Source organism: Ovis aries, chromosome 10, assembly GCF_016772045.2.
Source record: "Ovis aries strain OAR_USU_Benz2616 breed Rambouillet chromosome 10, ARS-UI_Ramb_v3.0, whole genome shotgun sequence".
NCBI lineage: Eukaryota > Metazoa > Chordata > Mammalia > Artiodactyla > Bovidae > Ovis > Ovis aries.
The window spans coordinates 922,213-934,346 of NC_056063.1; positions in this window are offsets into that span (position 1 = coordinate 922,213).

The window sequence follows — 12,134 nt, forward strand, 5'->3', positions numbered from 1 at the left end:
AAATGGTAGATAGAATAAATTTTTGAGAAAGAATTATTTGACTCGAATATCCCCAGATTACTGAAGAAAATGAAAGAAACCTTCCAGACTCATACTAATATCTGCAGAAGAATATTTGTAGAAACACAATCCAGATTTTTTAGCAAGATGCAATTCCTGTCACATCTTTACTCATATTTGGACAAAGTGACGCAACGGAAGACAAAATGTGATCCTATTCCTATCATTTTAAAATTGCAATATCTTTTTAAAATCTTTTTTTTTTTTTACTAGAGTTTACTTCAGTTATGTTTATATTTCAGTCAGCTTTGTACATACTTAGGCATATGATCCATGTTCTTCAAATTCCTGTATAGCTTAAGAACTTTTTCTTATAACTAAATGCCCAGTACTTCTTATCACCCAAATGGAATTCATGTCCCAATTTTACTTGTTTTTTCAAATACTGGTTTTTGGGGAGAGTGAAAGGTGGAATGAATCCATCTCTTACCCATTCAAGAAAATCTCATGTTGCACCTAGTTCTAGGGAGGTAGGTTTTAAATTTGAGTAAACCAAATGTTAAAATTCCACTATCGTTTTTCTATAATTATTTCAGAGATCCAAACATTAGTAAGTAATCATATGACAAAATGACTATTATTCATCTATAGGTGGGTAACACAGCCAGATAATAGGACAGGGGTTTTCTTTGATATTAAATGATAGACTGTTTTACTAAACACAAACAAGGAAGTTGTCATACTAGTTAGTTCTTATACTAAACAACAACAAGGAAGCCCCTATTATTCCTGCTGCCCTGCTGTGACCACAGTAGAAGCTAACCTAAAGACTAAGCTGACATAAGGAAGACAGAATCGAAAGAATCCACAGAGAAGGAGTGACCAAGACTTAAGTATCCAGCTATTCAAGCTTGTTATACTTCTTCTTTTGTAGTAATGTGTTCTCTTATTCTTAATGTTGGTTTAAATCACAGTTTGTATTGTAATTGATTTGAGACATAATTTAGTTAAGAAAATATAAGCTGGGTTTTAGGGTGAATATTTTATCTAAGATGTGGGTACAACATATTAACTGCATAGTAAAATATTTTTTACTATTTTAGTTTATATTCAAGAAAAGGATTCAGATATAAATTGTAATATTTTTATCACCCCTAACCCAGTGGTTTAATACAAATACAAATTATACTCAATTAAAATTATTTAGAAAACTGGGCATAATGATACTTTGAATTACAGAATAAAATACTACTTTTATTAAATTTGTCAAAAAATCAGGTTGTGTTACTTTCTGCTTAAAATGGAATTCAATGGAATCTCATTGCATTTGCAACACTCTTTTCTAACAAAGACTCCTGCATAATTCTAATTCATTTGGCCTGAGATATAAGGACCATTTTCTCATACTTCAGTCCTCAGTGAAAATGTGACCTCCTCCAAGAGCATTTACCTTCCTATTTTGTCTAAATAAATTTTCTATTTCAATTACTCTCTATCATCTTGCTTACTTCCTTTATAACTTTTATCACCACCTGGAAGTATCTTTGCTTGTTTCTTTACTTGTTTATCCTCAGGAGATTATAAATTCTCTCATGACAGGAACCCTGGTTGTTATCCTCAGCATTAAATTCCCAGCAAATAGAACAATGCCTGGCTTACAGTAAGCAATGGATGAATATTTACTAAATAAATGAGTGAGTGATTAAATGCATGAATATCTCCCAAAACACCAGTTTTTTCCCAGTTTTGTTTCATAATACTATTTATTGTGGTCAGTTGGGTTTAAGAAGCCAACCATAAACACATTTATTTGCATCGGATATCCTCCTTCATCTTAGCAGTTCATTAATTTTCAGTTTTTAAAGTAGAGTTCCTCTTTGAATAATCAGAAAAATATTTAGATAGCTGTAAATTAAGCAAGTAGGGAAAATTTGACCTGCACTATTTACTGGAGGTTTTTGAATAGCCTGATATGCCTCCTGAGAAATCTATATGCAAGTCAGTAAGCAACAGTAAGAACTGGACATGGACTAACAGACTGGTTCCAAATAGGAAAAGGAGTACGTCAAGGCTGTATGTTGTCACCCTGCTTATTTAACTTATATGCAGAATACATCATGAGAAACGCTGGGCTGGAAGAAGCACAAGCTGGAATCAAGATTGCCAGGAGAAATATCAAGAACCTCAGATATGCAGATGACATCACTTTTGTGGCAGAAAGTGAAGAGGAACTAAAAGCCTCTTGATGAAACTCAAAGAGGAGAGTGAAAAAGTTGGCTTAAAGCTCAGCATTCAGAAAACTAAGATCATAGCATCTGGTCCCATCACTTCATGGTAAATAAATGGGGAAACAGTAGAAAGAATGTCAGACTTTACTATTGGGGGTGCTCCAAAATCACTGAAGATGGTGATTGCAGCCATGAAATTAAAAGACATTTACTGCTTGGAAGGGAAGTTATGACCAACCTAGATAACATATTCACAAACAGAGACATTACTTTGCCAACAAAGGTCCATCTAGTCAAGACTACGGTTTTTTCAGTGGTAATATAGGGATGTGAGAGTTGGACTGTGAAGACAGCTGAGCACCGAAGAATTGATGCTTTTGAACTGTGGCGTTGGAGAAGACTCTTGAGAGTTCCTTGGACTGCAAGGAGATCCAACCAGTCCATTCTAAAGGAGATCAACCCTGGGATTTCTTTGGAAGGAGTGATATTAAGGCTGAAACTCCAGTACTTTGGCCACCTCATGAGAAGAGTTGACTCATTGGAAAATACTCTGAAGCTGGGAGGGATTCCCAATTGACAGAGGATGAGATGGCTCTATGGCATCAGTGACTTGATGGACATGAGTTTGAGTGAACTCCGGGAGTTGATGATGGACAGGGAGGCCTGGTGTGCTGTAGTTCATAGGGTCGCAAAGAGTAAGACACGACCGAGCAACTGAACTGAACTGCTATTCCAACTGAAGAAATGTGCCCTAGCAATCTATCCTTAGTGAATATCTTGGCAGAGATATTCAATTTCAAAACTGTGAATTTTTTTTCTGTTTACATTACCTTAAGTTACAGTGAAATCCTCAAGCACTTAAAAGTACAAAGACGACAAGGCCTTTCCTGACACTCATTTTACATCTACGATTACCCAACTATAAACACATGAGAATAATACTGAATATAAACTTTCTAATATGACCGTGTTTTAAAATAAAATGAAAAGACCTAGGCAGCTGTCTATACTCAGCCTTTTTAACAACTTGAATTTAAATTGACAATATAATTTCTTTTCATCACTGATAATAGTGACAGTGAAGTCACTCAGTCATATCCAACTCTTTGTGACCCCATGGACAGTAGCCAACCAGGCTCCTCCATCCATGGGATTTTTCCAGGCAAGAATACTGGATTGCATTGCCATTTCCTTCTCCAGGGGTTCTTCCCAACCCAGGGATCGAACCTAGGTCTCCCATATTTCTTTTCATCACTGATAATAGAAGAGACTAATTCTTAACCTGTGAGATTTCTGAGTTGAAAATGTGTCTGATCTGAAACTGAGCTGCAGGAGTTGCTTGTATATTTTTTGAGATTAGTTGTTTTGTCAGTTGCTTCATTTGCTATTATTTTGTCCCATTCTGAAGGCTGTCTTTTCACCTTGCTTATAGTTTCCTTTGTTGTGCAGAGCTTTTAATTTTAATTAGATCCCATTTATTTATTTTTTGCTTGTTTAATTTTTATTTTTACTTTATTTTACTTTACAATACTGTATTGGTTTTGCCATACATTGACATGAATCCACAACGGGTGTACATGAGTTCCCATTCCTGAACCCCTCTCCCACCTCCCACCCCATATCATCTCTCTGGATTATCCCAGTGCAGCAGCCTCAAGCATCCCGTATCCTGTATCGAACATAGACTGGCAACTCGTTTCTTATATTATAGTATACATGTTTCAATGCCAGTCTCCCTAATCATCCCACCCCCTCCCTTTCCCTCAGAGTCCAAAAGTCCATTTTATACATCTGTATAACCCTGGATGAGAGACTGCAAAAGAGACACAGATGTATTTTTGCTTTTATTTCCAGTATTCTGGGAGGTGGGTCATAGAGGACCCTGCTGTGATTTATGTCGGAGAGTGTTTTGCCTATGTTCTCCTCTAGGATTTTTATAGCTCTGGTCTTATATTTAGATCTTTAATCAATTTTGAGTAGTGTGTGTGTGTGTGTGTGTGTGTGTGTGTGTGTGTGAGTGTGTGTGTGTATGGTGTTAGAAAGCATTCTAATTTCATTCTTTTACAAGTTGTTGACCAGTTTTCCTAGCACCATTTGTTAAAAAGATTGTCAGCTCAATTCCAGAAAAATAAATGACCCAATCAAAAAAAAAAAAAAAAATGGGCCAAAGAACTAAATAGACATTTCCCCTAAGAAGACATACAGATGGCTAACAAACACATGAAAAGATGCTCAACATCACTCATTATCAGAGAAATGCAAATCAAAACCACAATGAAATACCATTTCACACCAGTCAGAATGGCTGTGATCCAAAAGTCTACAAGCAATAAATGCTGAAGAGGATGTGGATAAGAGCGAACCCTCTTTAACACTGTTGGTGGGAATGCAAACTAGTACAGCCACTATGGAGAACAGTGTGAAGATTCTAAAAAACTGGAAATGGAACTGCCTTATGACCCAGCAATCCCACTGCTGGGCATACACACCAAGGAAACCAGAGTTGAAAGAGACACGTGTACCCCAATGTTCATCGCAGCACTGTTTATAATAGCTAGGACACGGAAGCCATCTATATATCTATCAGCAGATGAATGGATAAGAAAGCTGTGGTACATATACACAGTGGAGTATTACTCAGTCATTAAAAAGAATACATTTGAATCAGTTCTAATGAGGTGGATGAAACTGGAGTCTATTATAGAGTGAAGTTTTACTTCACTTTATAGAGTGAAGTAAGCCAGAAAGAAAAACACAAATACAGTATACTAATGCATATATAGGGAATTTAGAAAGATGGTAACGATAACCCTGTATGTGACACAGCAAAAGAGACACAGATGTATAGAACAGTCTTTGGACTCTGTGGGAGAGAAACATGTATACTATCATGTAAGAAATGAATTGCTAGTCTAGGTTCTATGCAGGATACAGGATGCTTGGGGCTGGTGCATTGGGATGACCCAGAGAGATGGTATGGGGAGGGAGGTGGGAGAGGGGTTCAGGATTGAGAACACGTGTACACCCGTGGTGGATTCATGTTGATGTATGGCAAAACGAATACAGTATTGTAAAGCAAAATAAAGTAAAATTTAAAAAAATATTCCCCCAAGAAGAAAATGTGTCTGATCTACTGTCATTAGTAAGGACATCTGTTTAATCAACTACGTATACAGTCAATACTGTATAAACCATGTTTTTTATTCTCTGTATTCTGATGTTCCACACACTGAGTCTTGCTGATCCTGGAGTCTTGCTTGACCCTGCTGGCCCTGGCTGATCCTAACAGGATTAGCCAATTCCTAGAGATAGCCAACACTTCACTGAGGAGCATGTTTTTCAAATACAAACTAATTTACCTAGAGTTAAGGCCTCTAGCAACCTCCATTATCAGATTTGACGCTATTGGCTGCTATCCACCTGTCCTTATCACCCTGGGATAAGCACCTGACAACTACGCCCTAGCCCCTTCTTGACCAACCTTGTGTTTTTTCCAAGATGACCTTTTTCTTCGTTGTAACTGACTATTGTCTCCTGTTATGTTGCCATTGTTGTCATTTTTGTTTAGTCGCTAAATCCTGTCTGACTCTTTTGCAAACCCATGGACTAGAACCTGCCAAGCTTCTCTGTCCATGGGATTTCTTAGGCAAGAATATTGGAGGATGTTGCCATTTCCTTCTTCAGGGGATTTTCCTGACTCAAGGAGTGAATTTGAGTTTCCTGCATTGGCAGGTTGAATTATTACTATTGAGCTACCAGGGAAGCCCTTCTGCTGCCACTAGACTACCTAAATAATAAAAGACTTGTTGAAACACATATGCTATGATTGTATGACAAAAAAGTTATAAAACAAGAATTTCTATGAAGAAAGAAACATGGTAGAAAGTGAAAGTGAAAGTCACTTAGTCATGTCCAACTCTTTACACCCCCATGGACTATACAGTCCATGGAATTCTCTAGGCCAGAATACTGGAGTGGGTAGCCATTCCCTTCTCCAGGAGATCTTGCCAACCTAGGTTTCCTGCACTACAGACAGATTCCTTACCAGCTGAGACACAAGGAAAGCCCAAGAATACTAGAGTGGGTATCATATCCTTTGTCCAGGGGATTTTCCTGACCCAGGAATCAAACCAGTGTCTCCTACATTGCAGGTGGATTCTTTACAAACTGAGCTATCAGGGGAGCCCAATTAAATTCCTCTAATAGGTTAAAAGAAACCATGAAAGACCCTGAAAATTGGAAATTAAGTGAACAACTTTCAGGTGTGGAATATGTATATTGTAATAGAGTTTATCAATACTTTTAAAATTTCTACTCATAGATTTTCATAATTTTACTTTTAATTTGATTTCTAAATTCTGTCATTTTACCTGTAATCTTGTTATATCACATTTCTTTTTTTCATTTTAAAGAAACAGCACATAATTTTAAGGGGACTTCTGAGTTACTCTGATATATATATACTCCTCCTACCCAGCATTGTAGATTTTTCCTGATTCTTCCTTCTGAAGGTAGAAATGGGTATGCCAGAACCATTTAGGGGTAAAGCCAATTGCTTGGGTCTGAGAAACTAAAAATTAGTAAGAAGTGTAGAACATAAATGTAAATCAAGTCCTTCAGAAAAACTAGTGAGAGACATAAAGTACCATTACCACTACCAGTCAGCCAAAGTTTATTAAAGATTTATTTAATGCTGGGCATACTGTTAAGCATTAGGTATAAAGACACAAAAAGTATGAAGTTTTTAATCTCTATTAGGGTTTGATTAGAGAAACAGAACTCAGAGTACGATATAGGAAAAGGGAATTGTTATAGGGATTAGAGAGCTGGCTATGACTCTATACAAGGATGTTGCCTTATTGTTTAATGTTGGACCTGAAGCCATGATAGGTCAACCTAGCCTGCAGCCAGGAAGGAGAGCCGCATATAACTTGGATGAAAGCAAGAATAAACAAATGTATAAGGATAAAATAAAACATACCTCTCTATTTCATCATATCTAAACCTGATGATGTGAATGACCTGCTGAAAAAGGAACTATCATTCATTGCAGAACTAAACACATACCTGGTCCATGGTATAGAGACATTGAAAGAGGTGGAACATGACAGTTTTTGAGTTAACAGAATGGAAACAATATGTATGATGTGCCAAACCCAGTGCATAAAAATGGCTTCTCATTTGTTTCCTCTTTTCAAATCTCACACAGATTTCTATTGTGGCTACCCCTACCCTGGACTGTCTAAGAAAAATAAGTTCCCATTTGGCTGTATTGGCAAAATAGAAAGCCACCAAAGTCTACCCCTTGTCAAGGTGGCATCACGCCCAACTCCTCTCACTATATTTTACTCTTCAGTAGAAATAATAACCAAGTCATGCTTTTACGTAGAACCATACAAGTATCTTTTATTCAACCACAAGCATATTAAATCTCTTCAAAACGGCATAAAGTTTCTCTAACCAACTCGGGCAACTTTCATTTCTAGCTGAATCACACTGACTCTTTGGTAGTTTGTAATGTAACTACTGAAATATGAGGTTGACGCTTCTCATATTAGATTACAGAGGAAGGGGGAAAGGAAAGGTGGCAATTGGTTAATGTATTTACAAGTAGGTTCATACCAGAATAGGAAAAAGTATTTATAAACTATTACAGTTCTCAGTGATGCAACTGCTCATGCTCATGATTGCTGTTATTAACTAATGATATTTTCATAGACTATTCATTTGACATAACTATTCATCTCAGCAAGCACTTTGGTGATCACAACTTCGTGCTGGGTAGGGTGATCTAAACTATCCTGCCTGAACGGTCGTGTCCATTGGCAATCCTGCCTGAATGGAGTTGCAGTTTTCCATCGCCCTTTATCACTTGTCATAGAAGTACTTAGCCTTCAGGCAATCATCTCCATTGCAGACATGCTCCTCCTTAACCACAGTATTTGGTAGTAACTCAATTTCCCCAGGATAGTTAGGAATTATTCACCACAGCTAGTACAATGATCTCCTTCTTTGCCCACTGATTCACTAGAGGGAGGAACCCAAAGTGGCTAAATGGCGACTTCATTTAATGGAATCATTGATGCAACCCTGGCATAGGCATTCCTTCCTTGTGAGCTAAGATGCCTAGATCAGAAGAGCCCAGATTCACAATCATTAGAAGCAAAAGTGTTGTTAGCAGATTTCTGAGGCATAAAAGAGAGAGGCCACTCCTATTCTTTCCTTGATTCCCAGACTTGTAAACACTGGCTAAGAAAGAATGACACCACACGTTGATACAGTTTGTATGTATATATATATATATATGTGTATATATATATAATGGGAGATATATACATGCATATATATCCCAGGAAAATTACCCAAACCCTCAAGATACTACTAAACAAGTGGTGTTATACCTGAATCTTCAAAATGTTATTCCACTAGTCTATCAGGTTAAGTGGTTCAGTAGGATAGAAAATATGGTAAAACTAGTCAATTCAATGCACACTATTCAATTGTAGTACTTTATTTGCTATAAAATGAGTTGGTCAAAAGCAGCACTTCATGGAATATCATGATGACTAAGGCATTCTGTAAGTACCTGGATAAAGTTCTGCTAAAAAAAAAAAAAAAAACTACAGAGAGAAAAGGAAAATTCATATTAAACGTAATTGCTTATCCAGTGTGTATTGCTGATCCTGTTCACACTGTTGGCGCTGTTCACTGAGCCCAGGGTAGGAAAGACATGAGCTAAAAAGCTGGAAGGAGACTCAAGGAGCCATAGGAACTTCCCATAGGAACTGCAGACACATGTATTCTTTCCTGACTGGCATGGCAGACATAATGCAGCCTGGCTCCTGGCTGATGCAGCAGCCATAGCAGCAGCCATAACTTAACCATAATGTAGCAATAATGTAGCCACAACATAACCTCATATAACATAATCATGATGTCACTCCAGTGTAGCCCCAGTGCAGCAGCAGCCAGGGCTTTCATGGTGAAACTCATACAGACGTACAGCACAAAGTACCCTGTGACCAGGTGAGTACCTCATGATGCACATTTGCAGTGCCATAAGTGGTCTCAGTAGTTATGTAACTGTGCAGAATTATTGTTTATAGAACATGGGGCAAGAAGGCATGAGAGTGTGGGTCAAGAGAGCCTGACATGCCATCTTGTTAATTTCCCCACATAGTTATTATACAACACTCTCTCTTCTGTGACGGGCATGTTTCAGTGTAATCAACTTACCGTAAGGTGATAGATTGATTCTCAAGGAATGATACTATTTCAGAGTAGATTGGCCACTCATCAGTGGATATTGTCAGATATTGGGAGTATAAGTTCATTTTGCTGATCCTATGAATAATACTCTTGCCAACATGACCTCTTAGTTTGTGAGGACAGAAGCTGCCTAAACGGTTACCTTATTTCACAAAATTATAAGAATACCCTTAGATGAGTGTTACATTTTGGTAAGCATTCCTGAGGGGTACAAAGATGTTTCTCTACCTATTTAGAAATGTCCGCTCCTATATCTTTATCCCAGATCCTATTGCACCAGTTTCCAAGAAATGAAAGTCTCGAATCATTCAGCATTACCATTATTCACTAAATAAAAATGAGAATAGATTCATAATTGTGAATATCTCTCATTCCAGACCAAAAAAAAAAAAAGCAGAATGCATTATTTAATGTTTTGCCCACCAAAAGGATTTATATTCACCACTATCCTTGAAGGACACCATGGAGTGGGACTGTATTTTTGTACTCATTTATTTTCAGGTAGTTCTGACATTATTATATAGAACCACCTGTCAACCAGAAGCATTTTTTCTTTTCTTTTCTTTTTTTTTTTTTAAGATAACTCCCTATAAGGACAAGATGGCATACTGAGGAGGAAATATAACAGAAATAGGAGATATAGATATCTAAGTCAAATACCCATGCAAGGTTTTTATGCTTTCAGTACTTATGTGAACTTGATATTTTATAAACTTTAATGATAGGACACTGCTGTGCATACTATTGAATTTTGTATGGTTTTATAGGTCAGATAACCTTCACAGTTTGTTATGATTTTGGAGTCTAGTTTAATGGCAGAATTCTATTTTCACTGATGGCCTACAAAAGATATCCACCCCAGAGCTTTTATAAAGCCAGGGCTGCATCCTAAATATATTGCTCACCTCCTAAGTAAGGGGAGTATCCCCTGGATCATCTTTTGAACAGAGTTTGGAGTTTCCCAATCAGGTATTTTAAATAATCAAAAAAGCAGAAATAGATGTTTTTCTGGAACTCTCTTGCCTTTTTGATGATCCAGCAGATATTGGCAATTTGATCTCTGGTTCCTCTGCCTTTTCTAAAACCAGCTTAAACATCTGGAAGTTCATGGTTCACGTATTGCTAAAGCCTGGCTTGGAGAATTTTGAACATTACTAGCGTGTGAGATGGATGCATTGTGCGGTAGTTTGAGCATTCTTTGGCATTGCCTTTCTTTGGGATTGGAATGAAAACTGACCTTTTTAAGGCCTGTGGCCACTGCTGAGCTTTCCAAATTTGCTGGCATATTGAGTGTGCACTTTCAAAGTATCATCTTTCAGGATTTGAAATAGCTCAACTGGAATTCCATCGCCTCCACTAGCTTTGTTCATAGTGATGTTTTCTAAGGCCCACTTGACTTCATATTCCAGGATGTCTGGCTCTAAGTGAGTGACCACACCATTGTGATTATCTTGGACATGAAGATCTTTTTTGTACAGTTTTTCTGTGTATTCTTGCCAACTCTTCTTAATATCTTTTGCTTCTCTTAGGTCCATACCACTTCTTTCCTTTATCAAGCCCATCTTTGCATGAAATGTTCCCTTGATATCTCTAATTTTCTTGAAGAGATCTCTAGTTTTTCACATTCTGTTGTTTTCCTCTATTTCTTTGTATTGATCATGGTGGAAGGCTTTCTTATTTCTCCTTGCTATTCATTGTAATTCTGCATTCAAATGGGAACGGGAATAACAGACCATTTGACCTGCCTCTTAAGACACCTATATGCAGGCCAGGAAGCAACAGTTAGAACTGGACATGGAACAACAGACTGGTTCCAAATAGGAAAAGGAATATGTCAAGGCTGTATATTGTCACCCTGCTTATTTAACTTATATGCAGAGTACATCATGAGAAACTCTGGACTGGAAGAAACACAAGCTGTAATCAAGATTGCTGGGAGAAATATCAATAACCTCAGATATGCGGATGACACCACCCTTATGACAGAAAGTGAAGAGGAACTAAAAAGCCTCTTGATGAAAGTGAAAGAGGAGAGTGAAAAAGTTGGCTTAAAGCTCAACGTTCAGAAAATGAAGATCATGGCATCTGACTTCATGGGAAATAGATGGAGAAACAGTGGAAACATTTTCAGACTTTATTTTTGGGGGCTCCAAAATCACTGCAGATGGTGATTGCAGCCATGAAATTAAAAGACGCTTACTCCTTTGAAGAAAAGTTATGACCTACCTAGATAGCATATTCAAAAGCAGAGAAATTACTTTGCCAACTAAGGTCCATCTAGTCAAGGCTATGGTTTTTCCTGTGCTCATGTATGGCTGTGAGAGTTGGACTGTGAAGAAGGCTGAGCACCGAAGAATTGATGCTTCTGAAGTGTGGTGTTGGAGAAGACTCTTGAGAGTCCCTTGGACTGCAAGGAGATCCAGCCAGTCCATTCTGAAGGAGATCAACCCGGGGATTTGTTTGGAAGGAATGATGCTAAAGCTGAAACTCCAGTACTTTGGCCACCTCATGCGAAGAGTTGGCTCATTGGGAAAGACTTTGATGCTGGGAAGGATTGGGGGCAGGAGAAGGAGGGGACGACAGAGGATGAGATGGCTGGATGACATCACTGACTCGATGAACGCGAGTCTGAGTGAA